The following is a 5,742-nucleotide window of genomic DNA, read 5'->3' on the forward strand; positions in this document are numbered from 1 at the left end:
ATTCTTTAATGCTGCCGCTCCCCCCTCCCCCCAAACCCCAGATAATTTATAAATTATTATTATTTTATCATATCTTACCCCGTCCAATGTCTCCCTCATCCACTTCTCTGCTCTCCATCCCCCAGGGAGGAGGCCACATGTAGACGTTGTCCTCTGTTCCCCCTTTCTCCCTCTCCTTCCCTCCACCTCCCACCATTGCCACTCTCTCCACTGGTCCTGGGGGCTTCATCTGTCCTGGGTTCACTGGATTTTCAGTTCCCATCTGTGCCAGTATTTTAAAAAATAATTAATGGCATTAAGAAAATACAATACAAAAGACTATGAAAATAATTGATGACATTGAGAAAATACTCATGATATAATGAACTATGGAGAAGGTTACTAAACTGTTGTCTGCAGTGAGTATGTATGTATATACATGTGTGTGCTTGTGTATATCATTAAAATTTGCCCGGAGGGCTTGGTTGATTAAGTGCTCAGCTGCTAAATGAAAGGTCAGTGGTTCAAACTGACCAGCTACTTTTGGGGAGAAAGGCACGGCAGTTTTCTTCAGAAAAGATCTCAGTCATGGAAATCCTTAAGGGCAGGTCTGCCCTGTTTTATGTGGTCCCTGTGACTCAGAATCAACTCATCGGGATCAGATTTGTTTTTATCATAACTCGAACTGAGGAAGCAAGGTCTGATGATCTACTTCCAAAAGTCAGACAGTGACTCACAATGGTCCAATCTATAACCGATCGAGGGGATTGTGAGGACCACCTGGCATTTCATTGCATTGTGCAGGAGGTTGTTTTTTCATATTGTGACAAGGTAACTTATAATGCAGTTTAAAACAACAAGCATTTTCTTTGTGAATCATTCGGTAGACCTGAAGTTCAGACTGACAACTTGTCTCGCTATTTTAGCATCTGGTTGTCTCACCTGGAGTTGGGGTTCCCAAATAGCCTCACCCCCATGCATCTTTGCTGCTGCCTGTGGACTTCAGAGATTTTGTCTCCTCCAAGAGATTCCTCTCTCCACATAGCCTTTCATACCCAGGGAGGGCCCCTCTCTCTCTCCATGTGACCTCTCTCTCAGCAGGATAGCTGTGATTTTCTTAGAGGTTGCTTCAGGGGTCCAGAAGAATGATACTTCATTCCGGAACACCGTGCCACTCCATCTGCATGGAACGAGTCAAGGCAAGTCACCCAAACTAGCCCTGTTTCAAAGGAAAGAAAATAAGCATCTTTCAGTGGGAAGATGAATAAGTGAATTCAGAAATAGGAAAATCTCTTGCTAGTCATTCTGACAACCAAATGCCAAATAGACTGTTGGCCTAGATGTTTGGGCTTAGGGGAGAGGTCTGGGTTAAAGATGGACATTTGGGAATCAGTAGCTTACATGTGGTTCTATAATTAAGAACTTACATATGATCGTGTAAGTAGTAAGTGTACACAGACATGAGAGAAGGATACAGTATGGAGCTCTGGAATTCTGATAAATATGAGAGGGCTTTGAGAAGGTCATGGTGACAGAAATTACAGAACCATTTACAAGAGCACTTCCAAGGTCTCTGTCTGAGGTTGGGAGGCCAGGGGGATCTGAGGCATCAGAGGTTGTGGTGACTGTGGGGCACCTTTTCCTCCTCTGACCCGAGATTATGGAACTGTGGGACACAGTGACAGGACTGTTACGATGGCTGCATGTGCAAAACACATTTCCCCTTAAAAATGGGACTGTGGGGTCACATCCAGACCCAGCTGCCCATGTACAGACATGCCTCCCTATTGAGGAGGATTTAGAGCTACACCCGGATGATTCTGAAGTGACCGAGACTGCAGCAGCATGGGACATGATTAAATAGGAGTATCCTGTCTTGCATTTCTGTAGAAACCAAGGGCCTGCGCTTTCCTTCAGGACAAGCTTTCACTCTGAAGGACATGTGGGAAGAAGTCCGTGAGTGTTACAAGACACGGCTTCTGTAAGGACCGTGGGACATCATGACCTAACAGGAATAGCCAGTACTTGGGCAACCTGTTTTTTTACTTCTTCCCTGCAAGACGTATGAACGCATGATTCCTGTATTGAAGAATTCTCAAAAAAACCAGTAGGAATGTCAACTACCTCACTTCATGGCTCGGCACGGTAGTGCCTGTTGTTGGGCCGAATCTATCTGAGTTACGCTAATGCCAGCTCTCAGGAGGAATAGAATGTGGATTGACAAGATTCTTCTGTGGCACCCAAAGTGTTTAGGAATTGTAGCATGCAGGACACCTAGAGTTTACCTGGCTCAGCACCAGCAATAATAGGACCAAAATCTTGCACTAGTGTATCTCCTTAAGATTTTGACATTGATTTCTGCTCCTCTCTGGGACCCAATGTCTGATCCCAATTGAGATACTGAATGCTTACAAGAAATACCCCAAATCACCATCTATAGGTAGCAAGACGAGTCTAACTCAGTAATACTAGGAATACTGATGTCACTGGGTCATTATCAAGCCATTCTCTTTCATTCACAATATTGTCCATCCCTTCTCCTATGGGGATGAATTGAGAAATGAATTTGTACATTCATTTTATTGCCATGTAAAAGAAAATCAAAATATAATATTCATATGTTCCTGAAAGCTAATGTCTTAAGTATGGACTATCTTACAATCATTTTCTTAGAATCTAACATAGGAACAATAGAGGATGAGATTATAGCTTGCATATTCCCAAAGGAATGGTGTGTGTGTGTGTGTGTGTATGTGTGTGTGCTTAGATATAATAAAGAAGAAAACTAAATATTTTATTTTCAGTGGAAAAAATGATGGAAAAATTCCATTGTCTTATCATCTCACTTCATCTTATCATCTCACAATGTCTTATCATTTCAACTTCAAAAAGTTCATCTCTCCACGAACTTTTTGAGGCCTGCCCTTACTCTTGATAATACTTAGAAAGTCTTCTTCTATTTTTATTTAATACAGGGAAGTTTTTAATATCAGGAAAGGGCATTGAATTTAATCAAATGCTATATTGGCTCTTGTTGATATATTCATGTACTTTTCTCATTAATCTCTTAATGTAATTAAATATACTGCTGGATGTTCTAAAGTTGAATCATCTTTGCCATCCTGGAATGAATTCTGCTGGTTGGAGTGATTTAATGTTTTAGTACAATGCTGAATCAATGTGCTAAAAATTGGGATTGCAGATATGTAAGAGGAAATCAGGAACACACAGTGTTCCAATGAAGCTTAAGCTTGATCATATCCATCTCATTTTATAACAGTTTAAAGATTATGGGTGAGGATGAAGAACAAGATGAAGAACTGAAAGTGTGAGTGAAATCTAAATATAAACTACTTGGGAAAATTTATCGTTTTCCATGCTTGAGAATAATTTGATCTTGGCAACTCAGGGCCAGAGTGTCTGAGACATGAAGGCAAATTGACATAACATAGTCCACAAAGACATGTTTTACCTCCTACAGCCATCTGAGGTGCAACTACTGAAAATCAATGATGCATGGAAACAATTGATCCAATGTATTAATGGACCACTTGAAGCTCAGCCTCCACAACCCTTAGACCAGATAACTAAATGGTGCTTGACTCCCACTACTTGACTATTTGTAAAAGATCATATTAGAGCATCCTGGACAAAGTGGGGGGAAATATGGAACAAAACTCAGAACCATCAAAAGACCAAGCTGACTGGTAGGAGAGAAACGGGCAGAATCCTGAAACCAGGGCCCCCAGTCAGCCTTCAGGACAGGAATTGAGCTCATCCCAGTGACTAAACATTTAGGCAAATAAGGGGAACAAGAACACTAGAGACTTACGTACTTTTTTACACACACCAGATTAAAAGGGCAGTATTTGCCGGAGAACAAAGTTCAGAATGCAGGAAAGGTTAGGAAAGAAGTAAGAATTGAAACAAAAAAACACCAGTATAAGTTGAGATAAGTGATGTCGCTTTGTGTGGATTGTAATCAAGGCTATGAAACAAAATATATATGAATTATTAAAAAAACAATCAGAATAATTTAGAAATCATATTTTTATGGAGATTAGCTGGAGCTTGTTTTCATGACATTCTGGGTGTGGTTTATTTCTTAGTGGTAGAGTAGTAACCATATATTTCATTTCTTCCATGTCGCTTATTGAATTAATTTTTCATAATTTATACTATGTAAAGCAATTTTCATTTCTGTCATATTTTAAAACTCACTACCCCCAGGGGGGCAGATCTACCTTGTCTTACCTGGTTTCCATTAGTCAGAAGCAACCAGTGGCAGTGAGTTTGGGGTTTTGGAGCATGATATTGCACATAGAATCCCTTCACATGTTAAAGCATTCTTTGCACCTGTTGTTCTCTTTCCCATCTTTTTCCTATTTCAGGGCAGACACACTGACATCTACTTTGATAAGTCCATTTTATGACATTGTTAAATCATTCATACCCACAACTTGTTAATTTAATACCTATGTGGTGAATATATCTGTATTCTTTTTGGTATTCAGAATCACCAAAGACTTAAAAGAAAGGTTCTTTGTGTTTTTAAAGAATATATCCTGAAATTCTAATGTTTGATTATATGGATTTTTTCAGTTAGTTTTCTAATCCATTTATCTTACTTTCATCCTAATCCATTTATCTTAGTTTCACAAAACCTTCTGTGGTTTTGGTAACATTGTATTTAGGTGGTTTTTTTTAAATCATTTTATCGGGGGCTCATACAATTCTTATCACAATCCATCCATCCATTCATGTGTCAAGCACATTTGTACATTTGTTGCCATCATCATTCTCAAAACATTTGCTTTCTACTTACGCCCTTGGTATCAGCTCACCATTTAAGGTAAGTGATATTAACTATTTTTCCATGTGAAAACTTTCTGTTTCATTTAGGTTTTGAATTTCTTATTTCTCACAAAATCAACGCTGCTGCTTTGGAGTTGGTTCTGACTCGTGAGGACCTTACATTAATCTTTACCGGAGTGGCCAGCCTCCCTTTTCTCCTGTGGACAGCTGGGGTTTGAATGGTCCTGTGGTCAGCACTCTAATTCTTACCCAGCAGTTCTACCAGGACTCCTCGGAAGGATAAAAGGGTATAGAGCTCAAAGTCTCCCTTCCTACTTCTGCCCTCCGGGCACTCAGTTCTCCTACAACACCAACGAAAATTAGTTTTATGATCTTTTCAGACATATTTGATGCATATTTAAAAGTACAGTGAATGAAAAAATTGAAGCTGTCAAGGATTTTGTCTTGCTTGGATACACTATCAGTACTCACAGGAAAAGCAATGATGAGATCAAACATATTGAATTAGATAAATCTGCTAAACAAGACCTCTTCAAAGCATTGAAAAGCAAGGATTGAAATTGTCTTACTTGGATCCACAATCAGGGCTCAAGGAAGCAGCAGTCAAGAGATCCCAAGATGGTTTAAACCGCTCAGGACCAATAATGAGAATAGAGATACGAGGAGGGGAAGGGAAAGGTGGGGAGAGAAAGGGGGAATCAATCACAATGATCAACATATTACCCTCCCCCCACTGGGGAATGAACAATAGAAAACTTGGTGAAGGGAGACAGTGGACAATGGAAGATATGAAAATAATAATAATTTATCATTTATCAAAGGCTCATGAGGGAGAAAGGGTGTGGGGGGAGGGAAAATGAGGTGATATCAAGGGCTCAATTAGAGAGAAAATGCTTTGAAAATGATGATGCAACATATGTACAAATGTGCTTGACACATGGATGTAGG

General features: G+C 39.8%; 1 pseudogene; it reads left to right on the top strand.

The window, feature by feature from the left end:
* Positions 1-368: 368 nt before the first annotated feature.
* Positions 369-2,200, top strand: LOC101657925 (annotated as a pseudogene).
* Positions 2,201-5,742: the final 3,542 nt, after the last annotated feature.

The sequence above is a fragment of the Echinops telfairi genome, unplaced genomic scaffold (assembly GCF_000313985.2).
Source record: "Echinops telfairi isolate 266 unplaced genomic scaffold, ASM31398v2 ScPeMD7_31;HRSCAF=116, whole genome shotgun sequence".
Lineage (NCBI taxonomy): Eukaryota > Metazoa > Chordata > Mammalia > Afrosoricida > Tenrecidae > Echinops > Echinops telfairi.